This window comes from Lampetra fluviatilis, chromosome 78 (genome assembly GCF_964198595.1).
Source record: "Lampetra fluviatilis chromosome 78, kcLamFluv1.1, whole genome shotgun sequence".
Classification (NCBI taxonomy): domain Eukaryota; kingdom Metazoa; phylum Chordata; class Hyperoartia; order Petromyzontiformes; family Petromyzontidae; genus Lampetra; species Lampetra fluviatilis.
Window position 1 is genome coordinate 1273831 of NC_136352.1, and position 15409 is coordinate 1289239.

Consider the following 15409-nt stretch of genomic DNA (forward strand, 5'->3'; position numbering starts at 1 on the left):
CATGCAAATGTAAGATCGGGTATATGTTGACAAACGAAGCTGTGGGGGTGGCCATTGTATTGTGAGGGATTAGCATGTCAATGTAAGAGATTTGCATGTAAATGTAAGCTCGGAGAGAGCTCGGCAAGAGCATCGCCACATGGAGGTGGAAATGGATGGCAAGCCGCCATTTACTAATACAGCTAACGGTGGCTGTGTTAATGAATTTAACTCAGAGAGTTGGAAATAACTACTAACATGGGTAAGTAGGGAGGGAACATCACAGCCAGTTATGACATAAACGGGTTAATAACGTCCTTCCAATGATTGCTCAGTTTGTACCCATCTTCTCGGTTGAAATCGTGTCTGTGTTTTGATATATATCTGGATGGCTTCATGAACGAATTTTGCTGATAGCCAGTGGGCTTGCAGAGTACCCTCGTCTTGGCAAAATCAATTTCGTGTGTCCACAGCGTTAAAATAATGATCAGGCACAGCTGAGGTATTGGTCCTACCGTGTTTCAGATCTGCCTTATGTTCACGAACCCGGTCCGAGACATGTCGCTTAGTTTCCGCAATGTAATAGCTGCTGCAGACATAGCTTAGTTTATTGACACCGGAGTATTGCATGTCAGGGATCACATCCTTCACAGATGGGATGAAATCATGAATGTTATGTACTGTGTTGTACTTAACTCAGCTCACTTGATATCTTCAATTAAAGACATCTCACTATCTCCAGGTGATTTGTGTGTCAGATTCGATGTGGTATTTCTGTTTACCAAAGTTCCTGTGCCTGACACCATTGCAATCATTTAAGATTTGGTCCAACAAGGACTGAATGCTGATGTACCGGCCCTGGATAGACACTGCCTCACCAACACTTACTTCACCTGGAATGGAACATTCTACAAACAAGTTGAAGGTACCCCAATGAGTTATCATTTATCTCCAGTTCAAGCCAATGTTTTCATGGAGAAATTTGAGACAGATGCCATCCAGGCATCCACCCTCCGTCCTTCCTTGTGGAAGAGATACGTAGATGATACGTTCGTCATCTGGCCACATGGCCTACCAGCTCTGGACCAATTCTTCATCCACATAAATTCCATACACCCAGCCATCACATTCACCATGGAGGTGGAAAAGGATGGCAAGTTACCATTCTTGGATGTGTTAATCGAAAAAAGAGCAGATGTCTCAATGGGACACTCTGTCTACAGGAAAGCCAACCATACGGATGCCTACCTAAAACCTGACTCCCACCACCATCCATCCCTTCATCAAAACTCTACACCATAGAGCTCGTTGTATTTCCGACCATCACCACCGAGCCAGTGAACTGGAACACGTACACCAAGCCCTCAAGATGAATGGATATTCAGACTACACAATCCTTAAAGCTATCACCCAAACCGTTGGGAAAGAACCATCTGAGGACCCAATCAAAACCATCACCTTGCCATACATAGCAGGTGTTACCAAAAAGATTTCCAAAATCATGAGCAAACACAAGATCCAGGTTCGATTCAACACAGTACATAAAATGCGTGATATGATCCCATCTGTGAAGGATGTGATCCCTGGCAGGCAATACAAACTAAGCTGTGGCTGCGGCAGTAGATACATTGGGGAAACTAAGCGACATATGTCGGACTGTGTTCGTGAACATAAGGCAGATCTGAAACACGGTATAACTAATACTTCAGCCGTGGCTGATTATTGTTTCAACGCTGTGGGCACACACACAATAGATTTTTTCAAGACAAAGGTACTCTGAAAGCCCACTGTCTATCAACAAAGATTCGTTCATGAAGCCATCCAGATATGTTAACAGACACAATTTCAACCGAGAAGATGGATACAAACTGAGCAATCATTGGAAGGACGTTATTAACCATTTTAAGTTATAACTGGCTGTGATGTTTCCATCCTACCTGCCGATGCTAACAGTTATTTCCATCTCTCTGAGTTACATACACGCTAAATGACTCACTAACAGCCACCGTTGCTCCTTTCATCGATGTGGTGTTGTCCCTCGTTTTCTAACAAGCTGGATGTCTCACTAGCACAGCCACCGTTGCGTTGGTTCGTTTACATTGAGATGCTAATCTCTCACAATACAATGGCCACCTCCACAGCTGCGTCGTCGTCGTAGAGGTACATCACCGATCTTACATTTACATACAAATTCCACCTCTAGCCCCGCCCACTTACCCTTGAGCTGAGCCCATCTCAAGCCTATATAACTTTGTGTTTCAGCAGCTCTCCCGCTGTATTTTCTCCTGCCTCGGCAGCTCTCTCGCTATATTTTTCACCTAATGACAATTGCTTGTGTTGCGATCGAAACGTCGTGATAATTGTATTATGTTTCTATCTACGTGGCTTTACCAAAAGACCCAAAGAAAATTCATTCCTGCAGTCACGAAAGCTTTAAGTTAAGATTTATATTAGGTTTAGCACTTGTTACAATTGCATTTTCATAATGCAAAAACATGTTTAATGTTGGGCGTGCCTACTGCCCTTTTGTTTTTAATCCCTTTTGAGTCTGATTTAATTGGTCTTAGCCTGACATTACTTTTTGAATTTTACATAATGGCAGGTTTCTGTGCAAGCCTACTGTACATCCCACCTGCTGGCTGTACACACAGAAACAGTACAAGTAGTGTAGTGCTTTTGATTCATAGTGCAGTGTATTGTGCCTGCATAGATTAAGCTCCAGATTGAGGCGAAGTAATCAGACAGACGAAGGCACACTATACGAGAAACAAATACAATAACAGCGGTGTTGCAGGCCAGTCCTGCATGGCGAGTCGCCACGTTGCAAAATGATAATGTAAAAATGTGGACATGGATTTCATAGCTTAGCTGGATTATCAGGAGGAAGTGAGAGTTCATTAGGAATATTAGTAAGCGGCCATCTTTAGTTCATTTGGGTCAGTTTGAGAATAAATTCATTATGATGGTGGCTATGGAAGCGGTGTAGTTGAGCAAGGTACAAAACATGATGAAAGAGGATTTGTTCAGGAAGTGTTTTTTCAGGTCATGAATTGTAAAAGTTATCTCCCTTTGAAGAGGTTCAAGGTTCAATACGACAAGCAGCTCTGGTTATGACTGCGGCTAGATTAGCCTAAAAAGAATATGCACCATCTGCTTCAAAGTGGATGTTAAAATTCCTCCGATGTCATTAAAATATTTCGTGCTGGTGTAATTGTTAACATTTACCAAATTTCCACAAAGTATCCAAAAGCTACCCACCTGAGATTACACACCAATCATCGATCCCAACGTGGTTGACGAATGTCCACTTACAGACCGTTACTTAGCCAACTTGCGCAGCACAAGGACAGTTAAACCATGGGGGTGGCCATCGACTGTTTGACATGAGATATGATACAAGCCACTTTAAGTTGCTTAGGCAAATAAGCAAGTGCCATATAAATGCTAATATTAATATCCTAAGATGCATGCTCTGGAGTGTCCGTGTCTCATGCTCTTGGTTACAGATCGACCCAACACTTATGGTCACATACTGGCTGCTCCTACGTTACAGTCCAAAAAGTCCTCCTAAACCTCCACATCCACAAATGGCTGGGATTTGTCTCGGGCTCCATTAACGACCTGGAAGTCAAACCCGAGAGCCTTCACAGGTCACCTTCACAAATGGTAACGTTTCTTAGCTGCCATCTTCTTCTGGTCCTTGTGTAGTGTAGTAACTCGGCGGGAGACGACTTCACGGGTAACACACTCTTTATTTTATCAAACTCGTTCACAGGTGACTAACACCTACTTTGTATCTCGGGTGACAAACACCCACTTAGTATCTCGGGTGACAAACACCCACTTAGTATCTCGGGTGACAAACACCCACTTAGCTACTTGGCGACTAACGCCCACTGAGCTACTCGGATGACCAACATCCACTTAGTATCTCGGGTGACAAACACCCACTTAGTATCTCGGGTGACAAACACCCACTTAGCTACTTGGCGACTAACGCCCACTGAGCTACTCGGATGACCAACATCCACTTAGTATCTCGGGTGACAAACACCCACTTAGCTACTCGGCGACTAACGCCACTGAGCTACTCGGATGACCAACATCCACTTAGCTACTCGGCGACTAACGCCACTGAGCTACTCGGGACACTCCCTGCCCGGGGTATCCGTCTCGACTGTGGGTCCCCAGCCCGACCCACGGGGGCGTCGGACCCCGGGTCCCACAGCCTCGCCTCCGAGCCACACAGGGCCCCGGTCCCCACAAGGACGGCGGGACTAGGGGTCTCGGGGCACTAGGTCTTCAGCTCCGTCTTCGGGTCTTCAACTGGGTAACTCTCCCCGAGTGCTCTCGCGCGTCCCCCTTTATACCCCACCTGCGGACGTCGCTGCGAGCACCCACTTATTCGACCAATCGCTGGGCGCTGGCTACGATCCTCTTTTCCCACATCTCATCGTGCCTCACCACCCACGCCGCGCCGCCCCGTCATCTGTCACTCCCGGCGCGCGCGTCCACACCACGCCCACAACGCGTGCCCAACCCCGCACCCCGCGCCGCCCCGTGATCCATCACTGTCACAGTCGGCGCACGTCAATACCACCACTACACTTGCATCACAAAAGATGGGCTTATGGAACTTCGAATTTCACACGTCAATTTCAGACTGCTCCTTGTACACCTCCTTATACGCGTTTCAGTTTCAAAACAATTTAAAAGGCGTTCCAAGTGTATTTTACGTGGTTTTTAATGTGTGTTCCCTGGCAGTTGTGAAGATGTGATTTCTGTGCAAATGCATTCCAAGACACCGTGCACAGTCGTTAGATTCTGGTGACGTCACAAGCTAGAGGGAGGGCCTGACGTAACCCACTCGTGGGAGCTTCTACATATTTAAGTAAACATGTGGTGAACAAGGTGGGACATCAATGGACACATTAATACAACTTTTATTTAAACAGATTATAATTCAATAAAACCTAGGATAGAATACAAATCTGTAACAAAAAACCCGTGGTGCATTCAAATGTGCTCTTAATATTATCTCCTTGCTAAGAAAAACAGCAGACATCTTTCATTCATCGGTCTCTAACGAAACAAAGGAATGTTTTACACAAAATATAAATACCACGGCCTTCTGGGAGGGCATGTCTGCTGCACTGATTCAGTGCAAGCCATCTATGGACCGGTTTTGGTGTAGTGTCAACAGTATTCGGGCTTGCTTCAACGAATGTTAATCAGCAAGGTGCATTTCAAGATCAGTTCGACAAAAGCTATAAAAAACGTAATACAAAATTAGAATTAGTGTTGTTGTGGAGAATGTATCTCCTATACGTAACTTGAAATTTGTATGACTTGTAACTGATGAATGATCCGTCTATGTTCCCTATTTTAAAGACAATGAGTTGACCAGGGGCAAATTCTTACTGAATCACAAAGAAACAGCTCTCACACGAATTATCTGCACAGGTTACTACCAAAACAGATACTATGTCCTGACATCACATATTCTATGTTTGACATTAATACACAATGTTGCATTTACGTTCTAAATCAGACAAGTATTCATAAAATTATTATTCTAAATTATTGATAGGCACATTGACATATCATTACGACAGTGAAATGTACTGCATCTCCTTGCATCGTATTTACAAGTTGATCTCTGACTAGATGAGTCCTATATCTATCTGCAGCATTCCCATATTGAGGGAAGCCAAGGGGTAGTACATTCTCTATTTGTTGCAGAGGTTCAAGGTCTAAATCCAACTGGCATATCAATCATTACCCCCTACTTACAAACTATATGTCCATATGCAGGCTAGTGCAGGGTCACCTTGTGGCACACAGTGGCAGCTGCCACTTGGGGGTGCCCTTCGAGTGTGTAAGATGAGATATGATACAAAATACTGAGTCGCTCCTGGTTAGAGATCTACCCAACCCACAGGTCCAAATACTGGCCGCTCATACTCTGCAGGTTGAACCTAGGAATTGAGTGTTCAACCTCACATTATTTTTCATTAAAGGCCTGTGACAAATGTGAATATATTGGAGCTTCATTGTCTCAAGCTTGCATACCTACCTGGTCTACATTTGACTTTGTATTGTCGAAGAAGTCCACCCACACCTCCACATCCACAAACTGCTGGGAGTTGCCTCGCTTTGCCTCAGAGTCAGAATTCTGTTCCTGCTTCATGCTGCCTCCATCGATGTGAAGGCCCGATTTTGGAGTTGAATCATCTTCAAATTTAACCTTCACTGTCACTTCTTCACATTTCACATTCGCTTCTTCATAGTTCACCTTGATACCTTTCAAAGTGCTAAAGTGGTGATTTTCTTCTGGTTCTTGTTTCATGAGGGATGGGCTCATTGCAGCACTTTTACTTTCACAAGCCGATTTTAGACTCCACTTCTTGTAGATTTTCTGTTGCGTGTGTGTTCTCTGGTGTGTTTTAAGATTTGATGACTGTCCAAACGCCTTCTGGCACAGACTGCACTTGAAGGGTTTCTCTCCTGTGTGTGTTCTCTGGTGTATTACAAGCGCAGATGACTGTGAAAACGCATTCCCGCACAGAGTGCACTTGAAGGGTTTCTCTCCTGTGTGTGTTCTCTGGTGGGTCTGAAGAATTGATGACTGTGCAAACGCCTTCCGGCACAGAGTGCACTTGAAGGGTTTCTCTCCTGTGTGTGTTCTCTGGTGTGTTACAAGAGCAGATGACTGTGAAAATGCGCTCCCGCAAAGAGTGCACTTGAAGGGTTTCTCTCCTGTGTGTGTTCTCTGGTGGGTCTGAAGAATTGATGACTGTGCAAATGCCTTCCCACACAGAGTGCACTTGAAGGGTTTCTCTCCTGTGTGTGTTCTCTGGTGGGTCTGAAGAAGTGATGACCGTACAAATGCCTTCTCACACACAGTGCACTGGAAGGGTTTCTCTCCTGTGTGTGTTCTCTGGTGCTGCTTCAAGTTTCCAGTGTGATCCGTGCTGTAAGGACACTGGTCACACTGGTGGTTTTTTGTACTGAGCTGTGTTGAGTGTCTTTCTTCCATCAGACCAATTCTGCAGAGTAAAGTGGCAGAGGGAGAGTTAACGGCATAGATAATTTAAATATCCACACCATCTAAGCCAGCATCATGGCACACAGGCATGCATATATACACAGTCACACATAACTTACACATCTACACATTCATATATTCATGATATATTGAAAAAGCTTCCCTAATTCACCACACTGGCTGTTCAGGCACACAGTGGGAGTGGCAAATTGCAATAAATATGCCTGGAAGGCCTAGTAAAGTAGGTGTGAAGCCAGGCTTAGAATTGCTTGAATGCTCCGAGGAACAGATGTAACTTCAGCTCGATATGTGCCATGTTCTTATCCTGTTTCCATGCTGATAAAAAAAGTTCCAGGGAGACAAAAATCCCTATGGTTTTGATTAAACCACCATGTTAGAATCAAAATACTTTACAATTAAACCAAACGTTACAATCTCACACACTGCCATTGTGAACAATGTGGTGGTGTGGGCAGAACCGTGCCAGGCCACCATCTGATCACTACTAATGATTCCTCACTTCACCAATTAGTTGAGGATCAATCAACTCAGCGGAGGCCCACAATACGTTTAGTTGTCATGTTTTCTGTTGGCAATAAAACTCTAATTGGGATTTTCATAATGCAATCACCGCTACCTATACAGACACACAATTACATATACATTTCAAATGGATCAATAACAGATAATATAAACAGAACAGTCATTCCACTAATTGGTGGTGACATGGTCAAAATGCTTGTGCGAGGCTAGGTGCAAATTGAGGGCATGTAATTGTGGAACACTAGTCATCAGGTCATTGGACAGAACGAGGTGGTTTCAGTTGCTCCACTAACTGATGTGTACATCGCTCCTCCACCCTCATTGTTAGGGCAGGGTAAACACATTCTTACGGAGGGAGCTGGTAGGAACTTTGGGTTGCTCGGTCAATGGCCAGGGTCAACGGCGGCGTGGTGTATTCCGCAAATATGGCCGACTGTGAGGGCGGGCATAAGTCGGCGTGAGTAGGTTAAACGTTGAGTTTTATAAGGGCACCACGGGGTGCCCTTATAAAAGACTTGAAAAGGTTGAACATATATAGCTGAAGCAGTCTCCAGTGTGATCAAGAGCTTTGACGAATTGCTTCATTAACGCAAGTTTTATGTGCAGTGGGGGAAATACAATTTTATTCCTATCAACCAGAGGCTCATTCTTAATGTTCTTGTCACCAGGCGTCAAACTGATTCTTGGTGGCCAGATCTTTTTAACCCAGTGATCTAATGTAGTCCTACTGTCCCAGTAGCACAGGAAACAAGGGTATTTGGTGTGACCTCCTTGCTGACCCAGCAGAAAATTAACCATTTTCAAATCAACAGAAATTAGCCATCCATGAACATGGTATTCCAATCTATCCAGAACAATCTTGATGTTGGCATACTCTTCATTCATTTTTACAGTGTCCTATTGGGATTGAACCATATATATTTCCGTTGTGAAGTAACACACATTTCAAACTCCTTTTACTACTGTCAATAAAAGGAGACACTAGTGCCAGGTCTGAGTAGTCCTTTCTCTTGTAGCCTGGAAGCCAACAATTCAGCAGACTGCTTTGGCAAATACAAATCTCTTATAAGATCATTCAATTCAGGCTGACTAAACAGAGACATTTTATCACAATCTGCATCAGATGGTGTATATTCGATCTGAGCATCATCATCATCTGTAGAAGCAGGTAAACTGAGGGATTCAACATCAATCTCTGGTAGCTCAATAAATACAGGCACAGGTATTTCCTCACAGTGCTAAACTGGTAGTCTGGCAGATGGGATATCTGGGTATTGTAAGTGTTTTGTTTTTCTTATTGAAACCTTTTACATTGACAAGGCAGAAGTAGCAGTTATCCAAATGGTTTGTAGGTTCTCTCCAAACCATTGGCACACCAAACTTCAGCTTAACATTATTTCCTTTAGACCATGATCGCAAAGTTTCAACACAGGTTTTACACACTTTGTGAGGAGCCCAATTTTTGTCTTGGTCTCCAAGTCGTACTTTAAAGTAGGTAAGATAAACCTTCTTGACAAAGGCATTGATGTTGCGCCTTTGATCCTGCAAAGTGAAGCTGCCACAGATGTAGCAGAAGATATCTGGGTCATTACTGCATTTCCTTCTTTCGGATGTTGTAGTCATTGTTAGATCACGCCCTGCAGAAGAAAAATATTAAATAAATGTGGATATCCACATAAAATTATATTATAAACACACTATCCTAAAAATACAGCACCATATTTTAACACTAAAGCAGTCACTGACTCGCAACAACTTGCAATCACAAGTGACAGAGTTAATTTCGGGTAAAATCAATGAAAATGGGGTATGCCGATAGCATAAAAATGAGATGTGATAGAGCAAATCTGAGATCAGATTTAGAATCAGCACCCTGAAATTAGTCTAATACTGCTGCAAAAGTCCAGGCCAGAATTTTTTTTGTTGCTCGACTAATTTGAAGTGAGTCTTTCGCAGCGACGTGAGATCTGGTCATCAGTACAGTAGCTTCGAATGGAAGCTCCTGCAATAGCTGCAGAACTGCTGGATTACTCAGGGAGAGTTGAGGTGGAGTGTTGGATGACGTGAAATACCAAGACGGATGCTTTTTTGTGTGGAACATATGCAAGACCCCACCTCTTAATAGCACACTCCAGTGAGTGGCCATTACCAGGTCATGAGCATACATAACATGGTGAACCAGTAGGCAACAATCTTTTGACTACAACCAGCCATCCATGAGCTTCTCAATGTAACTGCACCTAATGCAAATTCTTCTCATAGTGCCATTGAACGCATCTCAGACAACATAAGCAAATAATGTAATGTAGGGGCTCGAGAGCATACCTGTCACACCCTAAGTTGAACAGGAAATTGTCCAGACTCCAGTCATGAAGCAGTACCCAGTCCTGCCAACCATCATGACAATCATTAATTAAAGTGAGTACAGGGGAATGGCCCCTGAAAACATAAACAGCCCAAAGCCCCGGCCTTGTGATGGTCCTGTATGCGTTGATTAAGTCTAGAAAACAGGAATCTAGTGTCTACTGAAAATTCGTATATATGTGCTCTCGCACACGGACAGAGAGTATGACATTTGTGTAGGACTGCTCTGGCCTGAAACCACAATGTGGCTCTGCAAGCTTCTTCTCAGCAGGTATGGCAAGCCAATTCCTACTATAATGAGCCAAGAATGTCTGTTTGTGTGTAACGTGCGTGAAGTCATTAATATTCATGAGCGGGTGGATATTTGCACTCACGCAGAAAGTCGAGCGGAAATAAAATTTTTTTTCGCAAATTCGCTTTAAGTTTGATGTTTCTTTATATGAAAGTAAATCAAATAAATAATTATACGCATCAACAGTGGATTTGGTGTTTTTATTTCTTCACCACTTGAGACAAACGGTAAGTCTAATTTACACTTCTACATTATGGTAGAATAGACATTTCTTGGTGATTTTCCAGATATTGTATCGAATTCCAATTTATTTAAACCCCAGCGACCGAAAGCAGACGAGAATAAAGTATCAGAGCAGTGAATTTGTACAAATTCAAGGTCAGTTATATACAGTGCTACAGTGACATGAAGTGCGGTATTTTATGACGTAGTTTTGTGCAAGAATCACTGCCATTAATATTGTGCTACAGTGAACTGCAGTGAAGTGTTTTATGACTTTGTTTTGTGCCACATTCACTGCCATTAATAGTGCTACACTGAAATGCAGTGAAGTGTTTGATGACATACTTTTGTGCAAGATTCACTGCCATTAAATTTACACAAGATACAATTATGCTAAAAAAAATTCGTTAATATTACAGCTTCCGTTTTAGGATGGGCAAACAAGCTAGTTATGCATAATACTTATCTAACAAGCAGTGGTCTTGAAAGGTATTCTTCCAATCCCAGAGATCCCATTATTTGATCCACCCAGTGGTAATAATCTTGTTTTGCAGCCTTTGAAAACTGCTACCCTCCTAGAGGAGTTTATTTTTTTAAAGTCATTTATGCCCGGCGCTATAATTGCTCACAGGCTCTGGATGGCTCCTCCATCCAGATATCTGAGACTACACAGCCTCATCCTGCCCCATGATGCTGCCTGGGCTGAGGGGTTTTCCCAACTAGAATACCTCACAATTACTCTCTAAATCTACAAATGTTTCTTAATGATGCTAATAGTTTCGGGCCTGCAAGTTACGTTTTTGATTAAATTAAGTGGTAATTTGTGATTGCGAGCTGCTGAAGCAGCTTCCATCTCTTCAACAACCCACAATCACCCCTCATCTTTGCAGTACCGCACGGCTCTTGGCTGCTGTAAGCCTCCTCATTCTGACATGGATTGTTTGACAACGTGAAACACCTCAGCTTGCCAATAAACCTCGTCCATCATTTCCATCTTGAACCTAATTACCAAAACAATGAAAGGAATTTCAAAGTAAGCATGTGCCATCGGCCCCAAGGGGACAGATGTCTGTGATGTTTTGGTTTCGAGAAATGAGGCAATGTTGCTCACCACATAGAATTGCATAAGGTCATAGGGGAGGAGATGCTGCCAAACCTGTGTTGGGAGTTGGACTAATAACGCCTGGATCTCTGTGCAATGCAGGAGGTCTAATGGCCTGAATCTGGCTCCAGTCACCTCGAAGTTTGGACAAAATAGATGTGTACATGACACATTTTAAACATGTGTAGAACAGTGATGAATATTGTGCTTGGGTTCGATTCTTGACTGGGGTTACTTGCTGTATGAGGTTTGTAATTTCTCCCCTTCTTCTGCATTGGTGTTCCACTGGGGTTTTCCGTTTTTCTCCTGGTAGTCAAACAGTCCAATGCAGGACCCTCCTGAAACATAATCTTTAACTGCTAAATAAGAAATTAAATTGGAAAACCCTCAAAACACAGAATACAAACTATTATTATTTTACCAGGTGAGGCCCACTGAGCTGTATAGCCTTTTTTCAGAATAGACCTGGACTCAAATGAGAGCTCACCTCAGTGGCTTATGATATGGAACTGTATTGCAGCCAAATTCTCTAAATGCATGTTTCTAAATGTGGAGAAAAATCAATGCCACTACGTGGAGAGAATTTTTTTTTAACTCCAATTATAAATGCGTCAGGGTTGGAATTGAACCCATGACATTCTGCATACCATGTGAGGTAGTTAACATCTCGCCACCACAACACAATATATCACACAAACAAATTACAATGAACACACTCACTCCCTTGCTCTGTACACACTCTACACGCGTTACTCACTCTCAAACACTCGCCCCAAGCGCACCTCTCGCTGCTGTCCCCAACTCCTCTCTCCGGTCTGCTCTTGGTGACGTCACCCGCCTGACAGAGGGGGAGGCGCCGACTCTGAAGGTGACGTCAACGCGCGACACTCCCGCTCCCCACACTAGGCCTCGGCAAGGTAAGGTAAATTACCTTTTTTACCGGGTAAAAGGGGTAAACGGAAAATGTTTCGACATGCCAAGGGGTAAAGTAAAGGGTAGGGTAAAGGTAGCTCAGAAGAATTACCCGGTACGGTAAATGTAGCGCGAATAATTACCCGGTAACTACAGTACCTTGTTAACCGCTAAAAGCTCTGTGGCGCAGTCCGTGGCCTCCATTTTAAATTGCGATAATTGATGTCGGACCAGACGGAAACGGTCCACGTTCTTGAGGCAGAGATACTAGAGGACGAGGTCGAGGATGCCAGCAATGGCATTTTTGGGGTTGCTGCGAACAGCAATCGAAAGAGGCAGCGGCATGCGTTCCCGTGGGAGCACACACATGATTGGATGGAGGGTGATCCCCATGTACAGCAAGGGAAGCGGCAGTGCGTGCACTGCCACAAGTGGTTTTCCACCCACACGAACGCGTCGGGGTGGAAAGCCCACCTCAAGAAGCACAACGTGCTCGCCCCAGGCAGCGAGGTCGGGACGTCGGCGTCGGCTGCCTGAAGGTTCCGTCTTACTGGGCCGGAGCGCCGCAGGATCTTATTGCCTATCGTTCGTCCGAGGACGATGGCAATGACAAACTTGATCAGGTTGTTGATGAGATTGCCATCGACCAAGACGACTGGGACAAGGAGGTTATGGAGGACGGTGTCGTCGACAGCCTCAACGCCCGATTCGAGAGTATTCTATATGTATAAAGCGCTCTAGCTAGCATTTATCGTTATAAACCTTTTTCATGTGTTGTATCCCTGTAATTTCCCTGTAATCGGGTAATTTGTATGGGACAAGGTAGACTCGTTGCTTTTTACCTTACCTGCTAAAAGGTAAAAGGTAGGGTAGAGCGATGACACACACACACGCAGATGGCACACACACGCAGAGTATGCTCACGCGCAGAGTACCCTCACGGAGTACAGACTCACACACGAAGAGTGCACTCACACACAGAGTACGCTCACGGAGTACACTCACACAAATTAGTACACTCACTCGGAGTATTTTTCTCCGGGTCCTTCGATTTTTCCCTCCATATTTAGAAACATGCATTTAGATTATCGAGCTGCTATAATCTTCCACGTTTCGATTTAAAGCTTTCGTGACTGCAGGGATTCATCTTCTTGGTTCTTTCGGTAAAGTCACGTAGAAGGGAAGTAATAAAATAATAAAAATAAAACATAATAAAACTTGCGTTGTGGCCGAAACGTCGTGAGAATTGTTTTATTTTTATTATTTTATTACTTCCCTTCTACGTGACTTTACCGAAAGAAGCAAGAAGATGAATCTTCCACGTGATAAGTCATTTCGTTGAGCTATCATCTATGGCCAGGTGGCTTCTGAAAAAGATCTAATAGCTCAGTGAGCCTTGGTTGGTAATATAAAAAAAAGTTGTTCATCGGTCTAAAGGGTGCATCAGCAAAACCAACTCGGCAGAACGCTCCTGAATTAGAGTGCTGAGACTCATTGTGGTAATGTACTCGAGTGAGCACCATGGTGGCTGGGAGATGTTAACTGCCTCTCCTGGAATACAGGTGGTGGGTTCGATCCCGACTCCTGCTGTATATTTGCAGTTTGCGTGTCTCTCTCCCCGTGGTCGCGTGGATCTTACCCCAGATCCTCCAGTTTTTCCCTCCACATTAAGAGTCAACATCGCCACGCGTTTAGAGTATTTGACCGATATACATTTTCACACGTTGATAAGCCACTTTGTTTTGGGCAGGTCGCTTCTGAAAAAGAGCGGTGTAGCTCAAGTGGGCTTGGCCTGGTAAAATAAAAACTGTAGAAATATTTAAAAGAAACAAAGTTTCAAAGTCGTGAGCCAGATGAAGACAAATTAAACTTAAGCAGAGAATTAAAGCAAATGCAATCAGGCAAGGGCAGGAGGCAAGGCCCCGCGTTGTAATGTTCCAACCTGGACATCGATTCCATACTCGTTGCTACTCAATTGATATCCCTACGAGAGAGAGGAGCGAGGCTCTACCTGGGTAAACAACAACAACCACCACGACACCAACAACCACGATGTGAACTTCTCACCTCGGTTCTCAGTGAGCGCGCGCAGAGCAGTAGCTTCCTCGTATATCGTGACGTCACGCGGCAGCAGAAGGTGACATGACCTCACTTACGGGGTTCACACAATCCCCTCCCCCAAAGAGCGGCAGTGTAATTGATAAATTATGTTAATAAGCGGGCCCATGTGGGCTCATTGGGCTTGGCTGCTGAACCCGTCGCAATGAAATAGCGACGGTATTCATGAATACACTATGTTAATGAACCGCCAGTCAAAAACCTTGGTCGCGAGGGGGGGTTGAATATCTTGGTGACATGACGTCACTAGCGGGATACAGCTCCCCCTGGCGTCTCACGCCGACGAGTTAATGAGTGGTGACGTCACTGTGTGTGTGTACACTGTGTATGTACAAACTGTGTGTGTACACTGTGTTGGCACAGTCGGGGGTACAGGTGGTGCATCGGCCAGTCAACGGAGTGAGTCGACCCATGGCACCTGGGTCTACCCCGTGCACATAGCCTGGCACAAGCGCCATGGTGCCGTGACCGCCACTTAGTGGCGAATGGCGGTTGTTATATGCTGTGCGGGTACATTGTTTACGCTCGTTGTGTATGTACATGGTGTGTGTCCACCTCGTGGGTATACTGTGTATACTGTGAGGGTACACCGTGTGTGTTGCCGCTGTGCATGTACATAATACATGTCTACATTGCGTATGTGTGTACACAGTGTGTGGGTGGTCCGAATCAGTCGGGCGGCATTATAATTTCATCAAGCTGCGCGATGCTGTGTGGAAGCTACCTGGTCTGTCCCTCTGCACGGTGCTTCGGGTCTTCTTGGCCACAGTCATACCCTCCCTTCTATAGGCATGTGAAACGTTGACCCCTCCAAATGGAACATCTGCGC

At 44.4% G+C, this 15409-nt stretch overlaps 1 pseudogene; it reads right to left on the minus strand.

The window, feature by feature from the left end:
• Positions 1 to 4830: 4830 nt before the first annotated feature.
• LOC144953588 (uncharacterized) overlaps positions 4831 to 15409 on the minus strand; it is a 135199-nt pseudogene continuing 124620 nt past the window's right edge.